Source organism: Phyllobates terribilis, unplaced genomic scaffold, assembly GCF_046119375.1.
Source record: "Phyllobates terribilis strain yellow unplaced genomic scaffold, ASM4611937v1 Scaffold_134__1_contigs__length_4944459, whole genome shotgun sequence".
Classification (NCBI taxonomy): Eukaryota; Metazoa; Chordata; class Amphibia; order Anura; family Dendrobatidae; genus Phyllobates; species Phyllobates terribilis.
In genome coordinates, this window is record NW_027362894.1 from 1703890 (window position 1) to 1726783 (window position 22894).

The 22894-nt window shown below is 45.4% G+C and overlaps 15 non-coding genes and 2 pseudogenes across 15 annotated transcripts; all 17 read right to left on the minus strand.

Annotated features, from left to right (window-relative positions):
- Positions 1–1778: 1778 nt before the first annotated feature.
- Positions 1779–1969, minus strand: LOC141204677 (U2 spliceosomal RNA). The gene has a single exon (XR_012275534.1). It is a non-coding gene; the product is annotated as a U2 spliceosomal RNA (small nuclear RNA).
- A 1115-nt stretch (positions 1970–3084) lies between these two features.
- LOC141204678 (U2 spliceosomal RNA) lies at positions 3085–3275 on the minus strand. The gene has a single exon (XR_012275535.1). It is a non-coding gene; the product is annotated as a U2 spliceosomal RNA (small nuclear RNA).
- A 1115-nt stretch (positions 3276–4390) lies between these two features.
- On the minus strand, positions 4391–4581 carry LOC141204679 (U2 spliceosomal RNA). Its single transcript, XR_012275536.1, has one exon. It is a non-coding gene; the product is annotated as a U2 spliceosomal RNA (small nuclear RNA).
- A 1115-nt stretch (positions 4582–5696) lies between these two features.
- On the minus strand, positions 5697–5887 carry LOC141204680 (U2 spliceosomal RNA). Its single transcript, XR_012275537.1, has one exon. It is a non-coding gene; the product is annotated as a U2 spliceosomal RNA (small nuclear RNA).
- A 1115-nt stretch (positions 5888–7002) lies between these two features.
- On the minus strand, positions 7003–7193 carry LOC141204681 (U2 spliceosomal RNA). The gene has a single exon (XR_012275538.1). It is a non-coding gene; the product is annotated as a U2 spliceosomal RNA (small nuclear RNA).
- A 1115-nt stretch (positions 7194–8308) lies between these two features.
- LOC141204682 (U2 spliceosomal RNA) lies at positions 8309–8499 on the minus strand. The gene has a single exon (XR_012275539.1). It is a non-coding gene; the product is annotated as a U2 spliceosomal RNA (small nuclear RNA).
- A 1109-nt stretch (positions 8500–9608) lies between these two features.
- LOC141204683 (U2 spliceosomal RNA) lies at positions 9609–9799 on the minus strand. The gene has a single exon (XR_012275540.1). It is a non-coding gene; the product is annotated as a U2 spliceosomal RNA (small nuclear RNA).
- A 1113-nt stretch (positions 9800–10912) lies between these two features.
- LOC141204071 (U2 spliceosomal RNA) lies at positions 10913–11103 on the minus strand. Its single transcript, XR_012275044.1, has one exon. It is a non-coding gene; the product is annotated as a U2 spliceosomal RNA (small nuclear RNA).
- A 1114-nt stretch (positions 11104–12217) lies between these two features.
- LOC141204345 (U2 spliceosomal RNA) lies at positions 12218–12397 on the minus strand (annotated as a pseudogene).
- A 697-nt stretch (positions 12398–13094) lies between these two features.
- Positions 13095–13272, minus strand: LOC141204418 (U2 spliceosomal RNA; annotated as a pseudogene).
- A 1115-nt stretch (positions 13273–14387) lies between these two features.
- LOC141204111 (U2 spliceosomal RNA) lies at positions 14388–14578 on the minus strand. Its single transcript, XR_012275083.1, has one exon. It is a non-coding gene; the product is annotated as a U2 spliceosomal RNA (small nuclear RNA).
- A 1115-nt stretch (positions 14579–15693) lies between these two features.
- On the minus strand, positions 15694–15884 carry LOC141204684 (U2 spliceosomal RNA). The gene has a single exon (XR_012275541.1). It is a non-coding gene; the product is annotated as a U2 spliceosomal RNA (small nuclear RNA).
- A 1115-nt stretch (positions 15885–16999) lies between these two features.
- On the minus strand, positions 17000–17190 carry LOC141204685 (U2 spliceosomal RNA). Its single transcript, XR_012275542.1, has one exon. It is a non-coding gene; the product is annotated as a U2 spliceosomal RNA (small nuclear RNA).
- Positions 17191–18305: 1115 nt separating this feature from the next.
- On the minus strand, positions 18306–18496 carry LOC141204687 (U2 spliceosomal RNA). The gene has a single exon (XR_012275544.1). It is a non-coding gene; the product is annotated as a U2 spliceosomal RNA (small nuclear RNA).
- Positions 18497–19614: 1118 nt separating this feature from the next.
- Positions 19615–19805, minus strand: LOC141204688 (U2 spliceosomal RNA). The gene has a single exon (XR_012275545.1). It is a non-coding gene; the product is annotated as a U2 spliceosomal RNA (small nuclear RNA).
- Positions 19806–20917: 1112 nt separating this feature from the next.
- Positions 20918–21108, minus strand: LOC141204689 (U2 spliceosomal RNA). The gene has a single exon (XR_012275546.1). It is a non-coding gene; the product is annotated as a U2 spliceosomal RNA (small nuclear RNA).
- Positions 21109–22223: 1115 nt separating this feature from the next.
- On the minus strand, positions 22224–22414 carry LOC141204690 (U2 spliceosomal RNA). Its single transcript, XR_012275547.1, has one exon. It is a non-coding gene; the product is annotated as a U2 spliceosomal RNA (small nuclear RNA).
- Positions 22415–22894: the final 480 nt, after the last annotated feature.

Here is a 22894-nt window from a genome sequence, read left to right on the forward strand (position 1 = left end):
GCAGAACTCACTTTCTCACAGTACCGGGATAAAAAGGTCATGATCTCTTCTTCCAATATGAAAGGACTATACATCCTTATTACTATTAGCCTTTCCTTCCTAGGAAAATGCGACACAAAAAAAACACCTTCAAGTATCGAATCTTCCTTCACTAGATCCATTCTCTTCCAAAAGTCAGAAAAGATATCTTCTGAACAAAAAATAACATCATATATCCCTCTCTTCGGGAACTCCAACATAGACAAAACTTGTTCCATTTGAACTTCCAATAGTCCAAACAAAATCTTCTCTACCAAAAAAAACAAGCCAGACTTCTTCTTCTCTGGATCCAAAAAAATAAACCGCACTGCATTCTTCAATCTTGCAAAAACTGGGACCTCTTCACAGGTCAGCATATTTGGGCTTCTCCCGTCCATATCTTCACACCAAACGTGGCAAAAATCCTCCTCGCCTACTTAAAAAAAGCAGGCAGGCTGATCGCCCCTCGTTGCCCCTGGACTAATCCGGCTCCCCAAAAGCAGCAAGGGGGTGAAGCCGCACTGCTACATGCAGCGATCCCCCGAGGCCAAGGAGCCGGGTACCCAAGGCACCTCTCAGCCAAGACCAAGGCAGCAACCGGTAGATCACTGCACTTGATCTTAGCCAAAAGGCCGAGAAGCGATAACCAGAATTGGTTTCAAACTACGGAGCCACCCAAGGATCCTGAAAAGTCCATTTGTGGAGATGAGCTCCTGGACTCCCGTTAAGAAGACATGTTGTCAACCTCTAGATCCCTTACATGCCTGCACTTTTCGGCTTGCTGCTGCTGCAATCCACGCGTTTTAGATCTGCATAACTCCACCTCTTTAAACACAGCACCTTCACCCCCTGCTGTTCCCACCCGCCTCAACACCGTTGGAAGGGAGGAGAACCAATTAAGGCGGGGGGTGGGGTGGAACGAGCAGCTGTCTACCCTTAGCAGGAGGGCTCCTGATTACATACCTCTCCTGCTGCTGCTGCTGCTGGCTGTCCAGCAGCAGACTGAAGGTGGCTGCTGCTGTGCACAGGTATATAAAGGCTCAGAGCCTATTATGACACGCGCAGCCAGCGTTCCATTGCCACATTCCATCTACTGCAGGCAGGATACCTGGCTGGCTGAATGTCGCTGAGAAGCTCACAGAGACCGCCATAAGCAACAGTTTAACAGAATGCCACAGACTAATCAACCAAACTTTTTGGGTTGGGTTCTCTTTTATAGTCTGCAGGCATTAAATGAAAGAAGTCTTTGTTCCAGCAGAAGGAGACAACGTTTCAGAAAAGGCATTGTAGCAAACCAAAAAAAGAAATTTTAAGCGCAGCAGAGTAACCAGCGCACATACCTGCTAGCTCAGGTGAGTTTAAAAGGCTGCTGTTGATAACAAGGGCATTTGCTAAATAGATGGTGTGTGTGCAACAATATACTGAAAGGTCAATTATATTGTGCAGCTTATCTCACCACCTGTAGTTATTTAGGTGAAAGCTCCAAAATGCTTGCCTAATATGTCTGTTTATCCAAAAGGAAGTAAAAAGGGAGAGCTAGAAAGATAGCATTGCATCACATTACATGGCAATGCAATGCGCAGTTGCTGAAGTTGAACCAAAATGAGCTTGTAATCTGGCTTCTGCAACTTTGAACATGAAAAATCCAATGAGGAGAAGAAAAGCAAAGCCAAAGAGTCCATCCCAAAATCCGACAAACAAGCAAAATGAACAAAAAACATTGAATTCAATTCTTTCTGATTTTAGAAACTGCATTAAAGAAGGGGTGCACCGGTCCTGGAGATACTGCAATACCAGGTCAATGCGTGGAGTGGACAGAGCAAGCTCTTTTTCCATCTCCCTGTTCTAAAAATCCATTTAATATATGGTCCCCAGATAGGGGACGTATCAGATATTAAACTGATAAGAACAGATACTACACTTGATCTTAGCCAAAAGGCCGAGAAGCGATAACCAGAATTGGTTTCAAACTACGGAGCCACCCAAGGATCCTGAAAAGTCCATTTGTGGAGATGAGCTCCTGGACTCCCGTTAAGAAGACATGTTGTCAACCTCTAGATCCCTTACATGCCTGCACTTTTCGGCTTGCTGCTGCTGCAATCCACGCGTTTTAGATCTGCATAACTCCACCTCTTTAAACACAGCACCTTCACCCCCTGCTGTTCCCACCCGCCTCAACACCGTTGGAAGGGAGGAGAACCAATTAAGGCGGGGGGTGGGGTGGAACGAGCAGCTGTCTACCCTTAGCAGGAGGGCTCCTGATTACATACCTCTCCTGCTGCTGCTGCTGCTGGCTGTCCAGCAGCAGACTGAAGGTGGCTGCTGCTGTGCACAGGTATATAAAGGCTCAGAGCCTATTATGACACGCGCAGCCAGCGTTCCATTGCCACATTCCATCTACTGCAGGCAGGATACCTGGCTGGCTGAATGTCGCTGAGAAGCTCACAGAGACCGCCATAAGCAACAGTTTAACAGAATGCCACAGACTAATCAACCAAACTTTTTGGGTTGGGTTCTCTTTTATAGTCTGCAGGCATTAAATGAAAGAAGTCAGTGTTCCAGCAGAAGGAGACAACGTTTCAGAAAAGGCATTGTAGCAAACCAAAAAAGAAATTTTAAGCGCAGCAGAGTAACCAGCGCACATACCTGTTAGCTCAGGTGAGTTTAAAAGGCTGCTGTTGATAACAAGGGCATTTGCTAAATAGATGGTGTGTGTGCAACAATATACTGAAAGGTCAATTATATTGTGCAGCTTATCTCACCACCTGTAGTTATTTAGGTGAAAGCTCCAAAATGCTTGCCTAATATGTCTGTTTATCCAAAAGGAAGTAAAAAGGGAGAGCTAGAAAGATAGCATTGCATCACATTACATGGCAATGCAATGCACAGTTGCTGAAGTTGAACCAAAATGAGCTTGTAATCTGGCTTCTGCAACTTTGAACATGAAAAATCCAATGAGGAGAAGAAAAGCGAAGCCAAAGAGTCCATCCCAAAATCCGACAAACAAGCAAAATGAACAAAAAACATTGAATTCAATTCTTTCTGATTTTAGAAACTGCATTAAAGAAGGGGTGCACCGGTCCTGGAGATACTGCAATACCAGGTCAATGCGTGGAGTGGACAGAGCAAGCTCTTTTTCCATCTCCCTGTTCTAAAAATCCATTTAATATATGGTCCCCAGATAGGGGACGTATCAGATATTAAACTGATAAGAACAGATACTACACTTGATCTTAGCCAAAAGGCCGAGAAGCGATAACCAGAATTGGTTTCAAACTACGGAGCCACCCAAGGATCCTGAAAAGTCCATTTGTGGAGATGAGCTCCTGGACTCCCGTTAAGAAGACATGTTGTCAACCTCTAGATCCCTTACATGCCTGCACTTTTCGGCTTGCTGCTGCTGCAATCCACGCGTTTTAGATCTGCATAACTCCACCTCTTTAAACACAGCACCTTCACCCCCTGCTGTTCCCACCCGCCTCAACACCGTTGGAAGGGAGGAGAACCAATTAAGGCGGGGGGTGGGGTGGAACGAGCAGCTGTCTACCCTTAGCAGGAGGGCTCCTGATTATATACCTCTCCTGCTGCTGCTGCTGCTGGCTGTCCAGCAGCAGACTGAAGGTGGCTGCTGCTGTGCACAGGTATATAAATGCTCAGAGCCTATTATGACACGCGCAGCCAGCGTTCCATTGCCACATTCCATCTACTGCAGGCAGGATACCTGGCTGGCTGAATGTCGCTGAGAAGCTCACAGAGACCGCCATAAGCAACAGTTTAACAGAATGCCACAGACTAATCAACCAAACTTTTTGGGTTGGGTTCTCTTTTATAGTCTGCAGGCATTAAATGAAAGAAGTCAGTGTTCCAGCAGAAGGAGACAACGTTTCAGAAAAGGCATTGTAGCAAACCAAAAAAGAAATTTTAAGCGCAGCAGAGTAACCAGCGCACATACCTGTTAGCTCAGGTGAGTTTAAAAGGCTGCTGTTGATAACAAGGGCATTTGCTAAATAGATGGTGTGTGTGCAACAATATACTGAAAGGTCAATTATATTGTGCAGCTTATCTCACCACCTGTAGTTATTTAGGTGAAAGCTCCAAAATGCTTGCCTAATATGTCTGTTTATCCAAAAGGAAGTAAAAAGGGAGAGCTAGAAAGATAGCATTGCATCACATTACATGGCAATGCAATGCACAGTTGCTGAAGTTGAACCAAAATGAGCTTGTAATCTGGCTTCTGCAACTTTGAACATGAAAAATCCAATGAGGAGAAGAAAAGCAAAGCCAAAGAGTCCATCCCAAAATCCGACAAACAAGCAAAATGAACAAAAAACATTGAATTCAATTCTTTCTGATTTTAGAAACTGCATTAAAGAAGGGGTGCACCGGTCCTGGAGATACTGCAATACCAGGTCAATGCGTGGAGTGGACAGAGCAAGCTCTTTTTCCATCTCCCTGTTCTAAAAATCCATTTAATATATGGTCCCCAGATAGGGGACGTATCAGATATTAAACTGATAAGAACAGATACTACACTTGATCTTAGCCAAAAGGCCGAGAAGCGATAACCAGAATTGGTTTCAAACTACGGAGCCACCCAAGGATCCTGAAAAGTCCATTTGTGGAGATGAGCTCCTGGACTCCCGTTAAGAAGACATGTTGTCAACCTCTAGATCCCTTACATGCCTGCACTTTTCGGCTTGCTGCTGCTGCAATCCACGCGTTTTAGATCTGCATAACTCCACCTCTTTAAACACAGCACCTTCACCCCCTGCTGTTCCCACCCGCCTCAACACCGTTGGAAGGGAGGAGAACCAATTAAGGCGGGGGGTGGGGTGGAACGAGCAGCTGTCTACCCTTAGCAGGAGGGCTCCTGATTACATACCTCTCCTGCTGCTGCTGCTGCTGGCTGTCCAGCAGCAGACTGAAGGTGGCTGCTGCTGTGCACAGGTATATAAAGGCTCAGAGCCTATTATGACACGCGCAGCCAGCGTTCCATTGCCACATTCCATCTACTGCAGGCAGGATACCTGGCTGGCTGAATGTCGCTGAGAAGCTCACAGAGACCGCCATAAGCAACAGTTTAACAGAATGCCACAGACTAATCAACCAAACTTTTTGGGTTGGGTTCTCTTTTATAGTCTGCAGGCATTAAATGAAAGAAGTCAGTGTTCCAGCAGAAGGAGACAACGTTTCAGAAAAGGCATTGTAGCAAACCAAAAAAGAAATTTTAAGCGCAGCAGAGTAACCAGCGCACATACCTGTTAGCTCAGGTGAGTTTAAAAGGCTGCTGTTGATAACAAGGGCATTTGCTAAATAGATGGTGTGTGTGCAACAATATACTGAAAGGTCAATTATATTGTGCAGCTTATCTCACCACCTGTAGTTATTTAGGTGAAAGCTCCAAAATGCTTGCCTAATATGTCTGTTTATCCAAAAGGAAGTAAAAAGGGAGAGCTAGAAAGATAGCATTGCATCACATTACATGGCAATGCAATGCACAGTTGCTGAAGTTGAACCAAAATGAGCTTGTAATCTGGCTTCTGCAACTTTGAACATGAAAAATCCAATGAGGAGAAGAAAAGCAAAGCCAAAGAGTCCATCCCAAAATCCGACAAACAAGCAAAATGAACAAAAAACATTGAATTCAATTCTTTCTGATTTTAGAAACTGCATTAAAGAAGGGGTGCACCGGTCCTGGAGATACTGCAATACCAGGTCAATGCGTGGAGTGGACAGAGCAAGCTCTTTTTCCATCTCCCTGTTCTAAAAATCCATTTAATATATGGTCCCCAGATAGGGGACGTATCAGATATTAAACTGATAAGAACAGATACTACACTTGATCTTAGCCAAAAGGCCGAGAAGCGATAACCAGAATTGGTTTCAAACTACGGAGCCACCCAAGGATCCTGAAAAGTCCATTTGTGGAGATGAGCTCCTGGACTCCCGTTAAGAAGACATGTTGTCAACCTCTAGATCCCTTACATGCCTGCACTTTTCGGCTTGCTGCTGCTGCAATCCACGCGTTTTAGATCTGCATAACTCCACCTCTTTAAACACAGCACCTTCACCCCCTGCTGTTCCCACCCACCTCAACACCGTTGGAAGGGAGGAGAACCAATTAAGGCGGGGGGTGGGGTGGAACGAGCAGCTGTCTACCCTTAGCAGGAGGGCTCCTGATTACATACCTCTCCTGCTGCTGCTGCTGCTGGCTGTCCAGCAGCAGACTGAAGGTGGCTGCTGCTGTGCACAGGTATATAAAGGCTCAGAGCCTATTATGACACGCGCAGCCAGCGTTCCATTGCCACATTCCATCTACTGCAGGCAGGATACCTGGCTGGCTGAATGTCGCTGAGAAGCTCACAGAGACCGCCATAAGCAACAGTTTAACAGAATGCCACAGACTAATCAACCAAACTTTTTGGGTTGGGTTCTCTTTTATAGTCTGCAGGCATTAAATGAAAGAAGTCAGTGTTCCAGCAGAAGGAGACAACGTTTCAGAAAAGGCATTGTAGCAAACCAAAAAAGAAATTTTAAGCGCAGCAGAGTAACCAGCGCACATACCTGTTAGCTCAGGTGAGTTTAAAAGGCTGCTGTTGATAACAAGGGCATTTGCTAAATAGATGGTGTGTGTGCAACAATATACTGAAAGGTCAATTATATTGTGCAGCTTATCTCACCACCTGTAGTTATTTAGGTGAAAGCTCCAAAATGCTTGCCTAATATGTCTGTTTATCCAAAAGGAAGTAAAAAGGGAGAGCTAGAAAGATAGCATTGCATCACATTACATGGCAATGCAATGCACAGTTGCTGAAGTTGAACCAAAATGAGCTTGTAATCTGGCTTCTGCAACTTTGAACATGAAAAATCCAATGAGGAGAAGAAAAGCAAAGCCAAAGAGTCCATCCCAAAATCCGACAAACAAGCAAAATGAACAAAAAACATTGAATTCAATTCTTTCTGATTTTAGAAACTGCATTAAAGAAGGGGTGCACCGGTCCTGGAGATACTGCAATACCAGGTCAATGCGTGGAGTGGACAGAGCAAGCTCTTTTTCCATCTCCCTGTTCTAAAAATCCATTTAATATATGGTCCCCAGATAGGGGACGTATCAGATATTAAACTGATAAGAACAGATACTACACTTGATCTTAGCCAAAAGGCCGAGAAGCGATAACCAGAATTGGTTTCAAACTACGGAGCCACCCAAGGATCCTGAAAAGTCCATTTGTGGAGATGAGCTCCTGGACTCCCGTTAAGAAGACATGTTGTCAACCTCTAGATCCCTTACATGCCTGCACTTTTCGGCTTGCTGCTGCTGCAATCCACGCGTTTTAGATCTGCATAACTCCACCTCTTTAAACACAGCACCTTCACCCCCTGCTGTTCCCACCCGCCTCAACACCGTTGGAAGGGAGGAGAACCAATTAAGGCGGGGGGTGGGGTGGAACGAGCAGCTGTCTACCCTTAGCAGGAGGGCTCCTGATTACATACCTCTCCTGCTGCTGCTGCTGCTGGCTGTCCAGCAGCAGACTGAAGGTGGCTGCTGCTGTGCACAGGTATATAAAGGCTCAGAGCCTATTATGACACGCGCAGCCAGCGTTCCATTGCCACATTCCATCTACTGCAGGCAGGATACCTGGCTGGCTGAATGTCGCTGAGAAGCTCACAGAGACCGCCATAAGCAACAGTTTAACAGAATGCCACAGACTAATCAACCAAACTTTTTGGGTTGGGTTCTCTTTTATAGTCTGCAGGCATTAAATGAAAGAAGTCAGTGTTCCAGCAGAAGGAGACAACGTTTCAGAAAAGGCATTGTAGCAAACCAAAAAAGAAATTTTAAGCGCAGCAGAGTAACCAGCGCACATACCTGTTAGCTCAGGTGAGTTTAAAAGGCTGCTGTTGATAACAAGGGCATTTGCTAAATAGATGGTGTGTGTGCAACAATATACTGAAAGGTCAATTATATTGTGCAGCTTATCTCACCACCTGTAGTTATTTAGGTGAAAGCTCCAAAATGCTTGCCTAATATGTCTGTTTATCCAAAAGGAAGTAAAAAGGGAGAGCTAGAAAGATAGCATTGCATCACATTACATGGCAATGCAATGCACAGTTGCTGAAGTTGAACCAAAATGAGCTTGTAATCTGGCTTCTGCAACTTTGAACATGAAAAATCCAATGAGGAGAAGAAAAGCAAAGCCAAAGAGTCCATCCCAAAATCCGACAAACAAGCAAAATGAACAAAAAACATTGAATTCAATTATTTCTGATTTTAGAAACTGCATTAAAGAAGGGGTGCACCGGTCCTGGAGATACTGCAATACCAGGTCAATGCGTGGAGTGGACAGAGCAAGCTCTTTTTCCATCTCCCTGTTCTAAAAATCCATTTAATATATGGTCCCCAGATAGGGGACGTATCAGATATTAAACTGATAAGAACAGATACTACACTTGATCTTAGCCAAAAGGCCGAGAAGCGATAACCAGAATTGGTTTCAAACTACGGAGCCACCCAAGGATCCTGAAAAGTCCATTTGTGGAGATGAGCTCCTGGACTCCCGTTAAGAAGACATGTTGTCAACCTCTAGATCCCTTACATGCCTGCACTTTTCGGCTTGCTGCTGCTGCAATCCACGCGTTTTAGATCTGCATAACTCCACCTCTTTAAACACAGCACCTTCACCCCCTGCTGTTCCCACCCGCCTCAACACCGTTGGAAGGGAGGAGAACCAATTAAGGCGGGGGGTGGGGTGGAACGAGCAGCTGTCTACCCTTAGCAGGAGGGCTCCTGATTACATACCTCTCCTGCTGCTGCTGGCTGTCCAGCAGCAGACTGAAGGTGGCTGCTGCTGTGCACAGGTATATAAAGGCTCAGAGCCTATTATGACACGCGCAGCCAGCGTTCCATTGCCACATTCCATCTACTGCAGGCAGGATACCTGGCTGGCTGAATGTCGCTGAGAAGCTCACAGAGACCGCCATAAGCAACAGTTTAACAGAATGCCACAGACTAATCAACCAAACTTTTTGGGTTGGGTTCTCTTTTATAGTCTGCAGGCATTAAATGAAAGAAGTCAGTGTTCCAGCAGAAGGAGACAACGTTTCAGAAAAGGCATTGTAGCAAACCAAAAAAGAAATTTTAAGCGCAGCAGAGTAACCAGCGCACATACCTGTTAGCTCAGGTGAGTTTAAAAGGCTGCTGTTGATAACAAGGGCATTTGCTAAATAGATGGTGTGTGTGCAACAATATACTGAAAGGTCAATTATATTGTGCAGCTTATCTCACCACCTGTAGTTATTTAGGTGAAAGCTCCAAAATGCTTGCCTAATATGTCTGTTTATCCAAAAGGAAGTAAAAAGGGAGAGCTAGAAAGATAGCATTGCATCACATTACATGGCAATGCAATGCACAGTTGCTGAAGTTGAACCAAAATGAGCTTGTAATCTGGCTTCTGCAACTTTGAACATGAAAAATCCAATGAGGAGAAGAAAAGCAAAGCCAAAGAGTCCATCCCAAAATCCGACAAACAAGCAAAATGAACAAAAAACATTGAATTCAATTCTTTCTGATTTTAGAAACTGCATTAAAGAAGGGGTGCACCGGTCCTGGAGATACTGCAATACCAGGTCAATGCGTGGAGTGGACAGAGCAAGCTCTTTTTCCATCTCCCTGTTCTAAAAATCCATTTAATATATGGTCCCCAGATAGGGGACGTATCAGATATTAAACTGATAAGAACAGATACTACACTTGATCTTAGCCAAAAGGCCGAGAAGCGATAACCAGAATTGGTTTCAAACTACGGAGCCACCCAAGGATCCTGAAAAGTCCATTTGTGGAGATGAGCTCCTGGACTCCCGTTAAGAAGACATGTTGTCAACCTCTAGATCCCTTACATGCCTGCACTTTTCGGCTTGCTGCTGCTGCAATCCACGCGTTTTAGATCTGCATAACTCCACCTCTTTAAACACAGCACCTTCACCCCCTGCTGTTCCCACCCGCCTCAACACCGTTGGAAGGGAGGAGAACCAATTAAGGCGGGGGGTGGGGTGGGACGAGCAGCTGTCTACCCTTAGCAGGAGGGCTCCTGATTACATACCTCTCCTGCTGCTGCTGCTGCTGGCTGTCCAGCAGCAGACTGAAGGTGGCTGCTGCTGTGCACAGGTATATAAAGGCTCAGAGCCTATTATGACACGCGCAGCCAGCGTTCCATTGCCACATTCCATCTACTGCAGGCAGGATACCTGGCTGGCTGAATGTCGCTGAGAAGCTCACAGAGACCGCCATAAGCAACAGTTTAACAGAATGCCACAGACTAATCAACCAAACTTTTTGGGTTGGGTTCTCTTTTATAGTCTGCAGGCATTAAATGAAAGAAGTCAGTGTTCCAGCAGAAGGAGACAACGTTTCAGAAAAGGCATTGTAGCAAACCAAAAAAGAAATTTTAAGCGCAGCAGAGTAACCAGCGCACATACCTGTTAGCTCAGGTGAGTTTAAAAGGCTGCTGTTGATAACAAGGGCATTTGCTAAATAGATGGTGTGTGTGCAACAATATACTGAAAGGTCAATTATATTGTGCAGCTTATCTCACCACCTGTAGTTATTTAGGTGAAAGCTCCAAAATGCTTGCCTAATATGTCTGTTTATCCAAAAGGAAGTAAAAAGGGAGAGCTAGAAAGATAGCATTGCATCACATTACATGGCAATGCAATGCACAGTTGCTGAAGTTGAACCAAAATGAGCTTGTAATCTGGCTTCTGCAACTTTGAACATGAAAAATCCAATGAGGAGAAGAAAAGCAAAGCCAAAGAGTCCATCCCAAAATCCGACAAACAAGCAAAATGAACAAAAAACATTGAATTCAATTCTTTCTGATTTTAGAAACTGAATTAAAGAGGGTGCACCGGTCCTGGAGATACTGCAATACCAGGTCAATGCGTGGAGTGGACAGAGCAAGCTCTTTTTCCATCTCCCTGTTCTAAAAATCCATTTAATATATGGTCCCCAGATAGGGGACGTATCAGATATTAAACTGATAAGAACAGATACTACACTTGATCTTAGCCAAAAGGCCGAGAAGCGATAACCAGAATTGGTTTCAAACTACGGAGCCACCCAAGGATCCTGAAAAGTCCATTTGTGGAGATGAGCTCCTGGACTCCCGTTAAGAAGACATGTTGTCAACCTCTAGATCCCTTACATGCCTGCACTTTTCGGCTTGCTGCTGCTGCAATCCACGCGTTTTAGATCTGCATAACTCCACCTCTTTAAACACAGCACCTTCACCCCCTGCTGTTCCCACCCGCCTCAACACCGTTGGAAGGGAGGGAGAACCAATTAAGGCGGGGGGTGGGGTGGAACGAGCAGCTGTCTACCCTTAGCAGGAGGGCTCCTGATTACATACCTCTCCTGCTGCTGCTGCTGCTGGCTGTCCAGCAGCAGACTGAAGGTGGCTGCTGCTGTGCACAGGTATATAAAGGCTCAGAGCCTATTATGACACGCGCAGCCAGCGTTCCATTGCCACATTCCATCTACTGCAGGCAGGATACTGGCTGGCTGAATGTCGCTGAGAAGCTCACAGAGACCGCCATAAGCAACAGTTTAACAGAATGCCACAGACTAATCAACCAAACTTTTTGGGTTGGGTTCTCTTTTATAGTCTGCAGGCATTAAATGAAAGAAGTCAGTGTTCCAGCAGAAGGAGACAACGTTTCAGAAAAGGCATTGTAGCAAACCAAAAAAGAAATTTTAAGCGCAGCAGAGTAACCAGCGCACATACCTGTAGCTCAGGTGAGTTAAAAGGCTGCTGTTGATAACAAGGGCATTTGCCTAAATAGATGGTGTGTGTGCAACAATATACTGAAAGGTCAATTATATTGTGCAGCTTATCTCACCACCTGTAGTTATTTAGGTGGAAAGCTCCAAAATGCTTGCCTAATATGTCTGTTTATCCAAAAGGAAGTAAAAAGGGAGAGCTAGAAAGATAGCATTGCATCACATTACATGGCAATGCAATGCACAGTTGCTGAAGTTGAACCAAAATGAGCTTGTAATCTGGCTTCTGCAACTTTGAACATGAAAAATCCAATGAGGAGAAGAAAAGCAAAGCCAAAGAGTCCATCCCAAAATCTGACAAACAAGCAAAATGAACAAAAAACATTGAATTCAATTCTTTCTGATTTTAGAAACTGCATTAAAGAAGGGTGCACCGGTCCTGGAGATACTGCAATACCAGGTCAATGCGTGGAGTGGACAGAGCAAGCTCTTTTTCCATCTCCCTGTTCTAAAAATCCATTTAATATATGGTCCCCAGATAGGGGACGTATCAGATATTAAACTGATAAGAACAGATTTTTTCTTTTGAAAGCCCGAATTCGTGTACAAAACCCGAGTGCGCTTAAAAAAGTGACAAGTGCCACAAAAAAAGTGCACTAGGATGCTGGTCTTCTTGAAACCCTCTCCAAAAGGAGAAGGGTCCCCCAAACCATTCCCCGTCCCTCCGAGCCAAAAGGCCACAGCGAGGAACAGGGACAAAAAGCCACCTCCAGCCGAAGCCAGAGGCGACCCAATCTTACCCCCAGCACCTGCCCGAGTTCTCACCCGAGCAAGGCACTGGGAGCCAAAGACTGTGCTCCCTCCCGGAAGAGGGGAGCCAACAACGCTCTCCTCCCGAAAGAGGAGAGCCAGGGGGGTTCAGGGGGGAGCGGAACCTGATGGCCACACACTCCCCCCTAGACCTGCCAAGAGAGGAACCCGTAAGGGACCGCATCCCGACAAAATCCTAGTAGGACGTGACACACGTGAATAAGTGGACACACAGTGACAAAGAAATTAAATAAATAGTGAAGGTTTCACAGTATAATACTGCCCGGACCTTCGACCGGGAATTGAAAAATTCCCCATCCTAAGGCCAGAAGGCCCGGAATAAGGGTGTGTGCGAAGAAAGAAAATTTGAAGTGCTTGTGCAAATGTGCCATAAACTCAAGTGGGGTTCACAATCCCAGTGAGTTAAGGCACCCCAGGGTCACCACTCCTGGGGCACTTCACACTTCGGGCTTTCGATCTTCCCCGGCCCATGGCGTCGATCCTGGGGGGCCATGCTTTCCCCAGATGACTATATTAGCCACCTGGCGTACTAACAAGCGCCTAAACCCCAGTGTGCATAATGTATCAATCTACTAGGGCGGCCAACATCCAAACCGCCTTTTCGAAAGATACTACACTTGATCTTAGCCAAAAGGCCGAGAAGCGATAACCAGAATTGGTTTCAAACTACGGAGCCACCCAAGGATCCTGAAAAGTCCATTTGTGGAGATGAGCTCCTGGACTCCCGTTAAGAAGACATGTTGTCAACCTCTAGATCCCTTACATGCCTGCACTTTTCGGCTTGCTGCTGCTGCAATCCACGCGTTTTTAGATCTGCATAACTCCACCTCTTTAAACACAGCACCTTCACCCCCTGCTGTTCCCACCCGCCTCAACACCGTTGGAAGGGAGGAGAACCAATTAAGGCGGGGGGTGGGGTGGAACGAGCAGCTGTCTACCCTTAGCAGGAGGGCTCCTGATTACATACCTCTCCTGCTGCTGCTGCTGCTGGGCTGTCCAGCAGCAGACTGAAGGTGGCTGCTGCTGTGCACAGGTATATAAAGGCTCAGAGCCTATTATGACACGCGCAGCCAGCGTTCCATTGCCACATTCCATCTACTGCAGGCAGGATACCTGGCTGGCTGAATGTCGCTGAGAAGCTCACAGAGACCGCCATAAGCAACAGTTTAACAGAATGCCACAGACTAATCAACCAAACTTTTTGGGTTGGGTTCTCTTTTATAGTCTGCAGGCATTAAATGAAAGAAGTCAGTGTTCCAGCAGAAGGAGACAACGTTTCAGAAAAGGCATTGTAGCAAACCAAAAAAGAAATTTTAAGCGCAGCAGAGTAACCAGCGCACATACCTGTTAGCTCAGGTGAGTTTAAAGGCTGCTGTTGATAACAAGGGCATTTGCTAAATAGATGGTGTGTGTGCAACAATATACTGAAAGGTCAATTATATTGTGCAGCTTATCTCACCACCTGTAGTTATTTAGGTGAAAGCTCCAAAATGCTTGCCTAATATGTCTGTTTATCCAAAAGGAAGTAAAAAGGAGAGCTAGAAAGATAGCATTGCATCACATTACATGGCAATGCAATGCACAGTTGCTGAAGTTGAACCAAAATGAGCTTGTAATCTGGCTTCTGCAACTTTGAACATGAAAAATCCAATGAGGAGAAGAAAAGCAAAGCCAAAGAGTCCATCCCAAAATCCGACAAACAAGCAAAATGAACAAAAAACATTGAATTCAATTCTTTCTGATTTTAGAAACTGCATTAAAGAAGGGGTGCACCGGTCCTGGAGATACTGCAATACCAGGTCAATGCGTGGAGTGGACAGAGCAAGCTCTTTTTCCATCTCCCTGTTCTAAAAAGCCATTTAATATATGGTCCCCAGATAGGGGACGTATCAGATATTAAACTGATAAGAACAGATACTACACTTGATCTTAGCCAAAAGGCCGAGAAGCGATAACCAGAATTGGTTTCAAACTACGGAGCCACCCAAGGATCCTGAAAAGTCCATTTGTGGAGATGAGCTCCTGGACTCCCGTTAAGAAGACATGTTGTCAACCTCTAGATCCCTTACATGCCTGCACTTTTCGGCTTGCTGCTGCTGCAATCCACGCGTTTTAGATCTGCATAACTCCACCTCTTTAAACACAGCACCTTCACCCCCTGCTGTTCCCACCCGCCTCAACACCGTTGGAAGGGAGGAGAACCAATTAAGGCGGGGGGTGGGGTGGAACGAGCAGCTGTCTACCCTTAGCAGGAGGGCTCCTGATTACATACCTCTCCTGCTGCTGCTGCTGCTGGCTGTCCAGCAGCAGACTGAAGGTGGCTGCTGCTGTGCACAGGTATATAAAGGCTCAGAGCCTATTATGACACGCGCAGCCAGCGTTCCATTGCCACATTCCATCTACTGCAGGCAGGATACCTGGCTGGCTGAATGTTGCTGAGAAGCTCACAGAGACCGCCATAAGCAACAGTTTAACAGAATGCCACAGACTAATCAACCAAACTTTTTGGGTTGGGTTCTCTTTTATAGTCTGCAGGCATTAAATGAAAGAAGTCAGTGTTCCAGCAGAAGGAGACAACGTTTCAGAAAAGGCATTGTAGCAAACCAAAAAAGAAATTTTAAGCGCAGCAGAGTAACCAGCGCACATACCTGTTAGCTCAGGTGAGTTTAAAAGGCTGCTGTTGATAACAAGGGCATTTGCTAAATAGATGGTGTGTGTGCAACAATATACTGAAAGGTCAATTATATTGTGCAGCTTATCTCACCACCTGTAGTTATTTAGGTGAAAGCTCCAAAATGCTTGCCTAATATGTCTGTTTATCCAAAAGGAAGTAAAAAGGGAGAGCTAGAAAGATAGCATTGCATCACATTACATGGCAATGCAATGCACAGTTGCTGAAGTTGAACCAAAATGAGCTTGTAATCTGGCTTCTGCAACTTTGAACATGAAAAATCCAATGAGGAGAAGAAAAGCAAAGCCAAAGAGTCCATCCCAAAATCCGACAAACAAGCAAAATGAACAAAAAACATTGAATTCAATTCTTTCTGATTTTAGAAACTGCATTAAAGAAGGGGTGCACCGGTCCTGGAGATACTGCAATACCAGGTCAATGCGTGGAGTGGACAGAGCAAGCTCTTTTTCCATCTCCCTGTTCTAAAAATCCATTTAATATATGGTCCCCAGATAGGGGACGTATCAGATATTAAACTGATAAGAACAGATACTACACTTGATCTTAGCCAAAAGGCCGAGAAGCGATAACCAGAATTGGTTTCAAACTACGGAGCCACCCAAGGATCCTGAAAAGTCCATTTGTGGAGATGAGCTCCTGGACTCCCGTTAAGAAGACATGTTGTCAACCTCTAGATCCCTTACATGCCTGCACTTTTCGGCTTGCTGCTGCTGCAATCCACGCGTTTTAGATCTGCATAACTCCACCTCTTTAAACACAGCACCTTCACCCCCTGCTGTTCCCACCCGCCTCAACACCATTGGAAGGGAGGAGAACCAATTAAGGCGGGGGGTGGGGTGGAACGAGCAGCTGTCTACCCTTAGCAGGAGGGCTCCTGATTACATACCTCTCCTGCTGCTGCTGCTGCTGGCTGTCCAGCAGCAGACTGAAGGTGGCTGCTGCTGTGCACAGGTATATAAAGGCTCAGAGCCTATTATGACACGCGCAGCCAGCGTTCCATTGCCACATTCCATCTACTGCAGGCAGGATACCTGGCTGGCTGAATGTCGCTGAGAAGCTCACAGAGACCGCCATAAGCAACAGTTTAACAGAATGCCACAGACTAATCAACCAAACTTTTTGGGTTGGGTTCTCTTTTATAGTCTGCAGGCATTAAATGAAAGAAGTCAGTGTTCCAGCAGAAGGAGACAACGTTTCAGAAAAGGCATTGTAGCAAACCAAAAAAGAAATTTTAAGCGCAGCAGAGTAACCAGCGCACATACCTGTTAGCTCAGGTGAGTTTAAAAGGCTGCTGTTGATAACAAGGGCATTTGCTAAATAGATGGTGTGTGTGCAACAATATACTGAAAGGTCAATTATATTGTGCAGCTTATCTCACCACCTGTAGTTATTTAGGTGAAAGCTCCAAAATGCTTGCCTAATATGTCTGTTTATCCAAAAGGAAGTAAAAAGGGAGAGCTAGAAAGATAGCATTGCATCACATTACATGGCAATGCAATGCACAGTTGCTGAAGTTGAACCAAAATGAGCTTGTAATCTGGCTTCTGCAACTTTGAACATGAAAAATCCAATGAGGAGAAGAAAAGCAAAGCCAAAGAGTCCATCCCAAAATCCGACAAACAAGCAAAATGAACAAAAAACATTGAATTCAATTCTTTCTGATTTTAGAAACTGCATTAAAGAAGGGGTGCACCGGTCCTGGAGATACTGCAATACCAGGTCAATGCGTGGAGTGGACAGAGCAAGCTCTTTTTCCATCTCCCTGTTCTAAAAATCCATTTAATATATGGTCCCCAGATAGGGGACGTATCAGATATTAAACTGATAAGAACAGATACTACACTTGATCTTAGCCAAAAGGCCGAGAAGCGATAACCAGAATTGGTTTCAAACTACGGAGCCACCCAAGGATCCTGAAAAGTCCATTTGTGGAGATGAGCTCCTGGACTCCCGTTAAGAAGACATGTTGTCAACCTCTAGATCCCTTACATGCCTGCACTTTTCGGCTTGCTGCTGCTGCAATCCACGCGTTTTAGATCTGCATAACTCCACCTCTTTAAACACAGCACCTTCACCCCCTGCTGTTCCCACCCGCCTCAACACCGTTGGAAGGGAGGAGAACCAATTAAGGCGGGGGGTGGGGTGGAACAAGCAGCTGTCTACCCTTAGCAGGAGGGCTCCTGATTACATACCTCTCCTGCTGCTGCTGCTGCTGGCTGTCCAGCAGCAGACTGAAGGTGGCTGCTGCTGTGCACAGGTATATAAAGGCTCAGAGCCTATTATGACACGCGCAGCCAGCGTTCCATTGCCACATTCCATCTACTGCAGGCAGGATACCTGGCTGGCTGAATGTCGCTGAGAAGCTCACAGAGACCGCCATAAGCAACAGTTTAACAGAATGCCACAGACTAATCAACCAAACTTTTTGGGTTGGGTTCTCTTTTATAGTCTGCAGGCATTAAATGAAAGAAGTCAGTGTTCCAGCAGAAGGAGACAACGTTTCAGAAAAGGCATTGTAGCAAACCAAAAAAGAAATTTTAAGCGCAGCAGAGTAACCAGCGCACATACCTGTTAGCTCAGGTGAGTTTAAAAGGCTGCTGTTGATAACAAGGGCATTTGCTAAATAGATGGTGTGTGTGCAACAATATACTGAAAGGTCAATTATATTGTGCAGCTTATCTCACCACCTGTAGTTATTTAGGTGAAAGCTCCAAAATGCTTGCCTAATATGTCTGTTTATCCAAAAGGAAGTAAAAAGGGAGAGCTAGAAAGATAGCATTGCATCACATTACATGGCAATGCAATGCACAGTTGCTGAAGTTGAACCAAAATGAGCTTGTAATCTGGCTTCTGCAACTTTGAACATGAAAAATCCAATGAGGAGAAGAAAAGCAAAGCCAAAGAGTCCATCCCAAAATCTGACAAACAAGCAAAATGAACAAAAAACATTGAATTCAATTCTTTCTGATTTTAGAAACTGCATTAAAGAAGGGGTGCACCGGTCCTGGAGATACTGCAATACCAGGTCAATGCGTGGAGTGGACAGAGCAAGCTCTTTTTCCATCTCCCTGTTCTAAAAATCCATTTAATATATGGTCCCCAGATAGGGGACGTATCAGATATTAAACTGATAAGAACAGATACTACACTTGATCTTAGCCAAAAGGCCGAGAAGCGATAACCAGAATTGGTTTCAAACTACGGAGCCACCCAAGGATCCTGAAAAGTCCATTTGTGGAGATGAGCTCCTGGACTCCCGTTAAGAAGACATGTTGTCAACCTCTAGATCCCTTACATGCCTGCACTTTTCGGCTTGCTGCTGTTGCAATCCACGCGTTTTAGATCTGCATAACTCCACCTCTTTAAACACAGCACCTTCACCCCCTGCTGTTCCCACCCGCCTCAACACCGTTGGAAGGGAGGAGAACCAATTAAGGCGGGGGGTGGGGTGGAACGAGCAGCTGTCTACCCTTAGCAGGAGGGCTCCTGATTACATACCTCTCCTGCTGCTGCTGCTGCTGCTGGCTGTCCAGCAGCAGACTGAAGGTGGCTGCTGCTGTGCACAGGTATATAAAGGCTCAGAGCCTATTATGACACGCGCAGCCAGCGTTCCATTGCCACATTCCATCTACTGCAGGCAGGATACCTGGCTGGCTGAATGTCGCTGAGAAGCTCACAGAGACCGCCATAAGCAACAGTTTAACAGAATGCCACAGACTAATCAACCAAACTTTTTGGGTTGGGTTCTCTTTTATAGTCTGCAGGCATTAAATGAAAGAAGTCAGTGTTCCAGCAGAAGGAGACAACGTTTCAGAAAAGGCATTGTAGCAAACCAAAAAAGAAATTTTAAGCGCAGCAGAGTAACCAGCGCACATACCTGTTAGCTCAGGTGAGTTTAAAAGGCTGCTGTTGATAACAAGGGCATTTGCTAAATAGATGGTGTGTGTGCAACAATATACTGAAAGGTCAATTATATTGTGCAGCTTATCTCACCACCTGTAGTTATTTAGGTGAAAGCTCCAAAATGCTTGCCTAATATGTCTGTTTATCCAAAAGGAAGTAAAAAGGGAGAGCTAGAAAGATAGCATTGCATCACATTACATGGCAATGCAATGCACAGTTGCTGAAGTTGAACCAAAATGAGCTTGTAATCTGGCTTCTGCAACTTTGAACATGAAAAATCCAATGAGGAGAAGAAAAGCAAAGCCAAAGAGTCCATCCCAAAATCCGACAAACAAGCAAAATGAACAAAAAACATTGAATTCAATTCTTTCTGATTTTAGAAACTGCATTAAAGAAGGGGTGCACCGGTCCTGGAGATACTGCAATACCAGGTCAATGCGTGGAGTGGACAGAGCAAGCTCTTTTTCCATCTCCCTGTTCTAAAAATCCATTTAATATATGGTCCCCAGATAGGGGACGTATCAGATATTAAACTGATAAGAACAGATACTACACTTGATCTTAGCCAAAAGGCCGAGAAGCGATAACCAGAATTGGTTTCAAACTACGGAGCCACCCAAGGATCCTGAAAAGTCCATTTGTGGAGATGAGCTCCTGGACTCCCGTTAAGAAGACATGTTGTCAACCTCTAGATCCCTTACATGCCTGCACTTTTCGGCTTGCTGCTGCTGCAATCCACGCGTTTTAGATCTGCATAACTCCACCTCTTTAAACACAGCACCTTCACCCCCTGCTGTTCCCACCCGCCTCAACACCGTTGGAAGGGAGGAGAACCAATTAAGGCGGGGGGTGGGGTGGAACGAGCAGCTGTCTACCCTTAGCAGGAGGGCTCCTGATTACATACCTCTCCTGCTGCTGCTGCTGGCTGTCCAGCAGCAGACTGAAGGTGGCTGCTGCTGTGCACAGGTATATAAAGGCTCAGAGCCTATTATGACACGCGCAGCCAGCGTTCCATTGCCACATTCCATCTACTGCAGGCAGGATACCTGGCTGGCTGAATGTCGCTGAGAAGCTCACAGAGACCGCCATAAGCAACAGTTTAACAGAATGCCACAGACTAATCAACCAAACTTTTTGGGTTGGGTTCTCTTTTATAGTCTGCAGGCATTAAATGAAAGAAGTCAGTGTTCCAGCAGAAGGAGACAACGTTTCAGAAAAGGCATTGTAGCAAACCAAAAAAGAAATTTTAAGCGCAGCAGAGTAACCAGCGCACATACCTGTTAGCTCAGGTGAGTTTAAAAGGCTGCTGTTGATAACAAGGGCATTTGCTAAATAGATGGTGTGTGTGCAACAATATACTGAAAGGTCAATTATATTGTGCAGCTTATCTCACCACCTGTAGTTATTTAGGTGAAAGCTCCAAAATGCTTGCCTAATATGTCTGTTTATCCAAAAGGAAGTAAAAAGGGAGAGCTAGAAAGATAGCATTGCATCACATTACATGGCAATGCAATGCACAGTTGCTGAAGTTGAACCAAAATGAGCTTGTAATCTGGCTTCTGCAACTTTGAACATGAAAAATCCAATGAGGAGAAGAAAAGCAAAGCCAAAGAGTCCATCCCAAAATCCGACAAACAAGCAAAATGAACAAAAAACATTGAATTCAATTCTTTCTGATTTTAGAAACTGCATTAAAGAAGGGGTGCACCGGTCCTGGAGATACTGCAATACCAGGTCAATGCGTGGAGTGGACAGAGCAAGCTCTTTTTCCATCTCCCTGTTCTAAAAATCCATTTAATATATGGTCCCCAGATAGGGGACGTATCAGATATTAAACTGATAAGAACAGATACTACACTTGATCTTAGCCAAAAGGCCGAGAAGCGATAACCAGAATTGGTTTCAAACTACGGAGCCACCCAAGGATCCTGAAAAGTCCATTTGTGGAGATGAGCTCCTGGACTCCCGTTAAGAAGACATGTTGTCAACCTCTAGATCCCTTACATGCCTGCACTTTTCGGCTTGCTGCTGCTGCAATCCACGCGTTTTAGATCTGCATAACTCCACCTCTTTAAACACAGCACCTTCACCCCCTGCTGTTCCCACCCGCCTCAACACCGTTGGAAGGGAGGAGAACCAATTAAGGCGGGGGGTGGGGTGGAACGAGCAGCTGTCTACCCTTAGCAGGAGGGCTCCTGATTACATACCTCTCCTGCTGCTGCTGCTGCTGGCTGTCCAGCAGCAGACTGAAGGTGGCTGCTGCTGTGCACAGGTATATAAAGGCTCAGAGCCTATTATGACACGCGCAGCCAGCGTTCCATTGCCACATTCCATCTACTGCAGGCAGGATACCTGGCTGGCTGAATGTCGCTGAGAAGCTCACAGAGACCGCCATAAGCAACAGTTTAACAGAATGCCACAGACTAATCAACCAAACTTTTTGGGTTGGGTTCTCTTTTATAGTCTGCAGGCATTAAATGAAAGAAGTCAGTGTTCCAGCAGAAGGAGACAACGTTTCAGAAAAGGCATTGTAGCAAACCAAAAAAGAAATTTTAAGCGCAGCAGAGTAACCAGCGCACATACCTGTTAGCTCAGGTGAGTTTAAAAGGCTGCTGTTGATAACAAGGGCATTTGCTAAATAGATGGTGTGTGTGCAACAATATACTGAAAGGTCAATTATATTGTGCAGCTTATCTCACCACCTGTAGTTATTTAGGTGAAAGCTCCAAAATGCTTGCCTAATATGTCTGTTTATCCAAAAGGAAGTAAAAAGGGAGAGCTAGAAAGATAGCATTGCATCACATTACATGGCAATGCAATGCACAGTTGCTGAAGTTGAACCAAAATGAGCTTGTAATCTGGCTTCTGCAACTTTGAACATGAAAAATCCAATGAGGAGAAGAAAAGCAAAGCCAAAGAGTCCATCCCAAAATCTGACAAACAAGCAAAATGAACAAAAAACATTGAATTCAATTCTTTCTGATTTTAGAAACTGCATTAAAGAAGGGGTGCACCGGTCCTGGAGATACTGCAATACCAGGTCAATGCGTGGAGTGGACAGAGCAAGCTCTTTTTCCATCTCCCTGTTCTAAAAATCCATTTAATATATGGTCCCCAGATAGGGGACGTATCAGATATTAAACTGATAAGAACAGATACTACACTTGATCTTAGCCAAAAGGCCGAGAAGCGATAACCAGAATTGGTTTCAAACTACGGAGCCACCCAAGGATCCTGAAAAGTCCATTTGTGGAGATGAGCTCCTGGACTCCCGTTAAGAAGACATGTTGTCAACCTCTAGATCCCTTACATGCCTGCACTTTTCGGCTTGCTGCTGTTGCAATCCACGCGTTTTAGATCTGCATAACTCCACCTCTTTAAACACAGCACCTTCACCCCCTGCTGTTCCCACCCGCCTCAACACCGTTGGAAGGGAGGAGAACCAATTAAGGCGGGGGGTGGGGTGGAACGAGCAGCTGTCTACCCTTAGCAGGAGGGCTCCTGATTACATACCTCTCCTGCTGCTGCTGCTGCTGCTGGCTGTCCAGCAGCAGACTGAAGGTGGCTGCTGCTGTGCACAGGTATATAAAGGCTCAGAGCCTATTATGACACGCGCAGCCAGCGTTCCATTGCCACATTCCATCTACTGCAGGCAGGATACCTGGCTGGCTGAA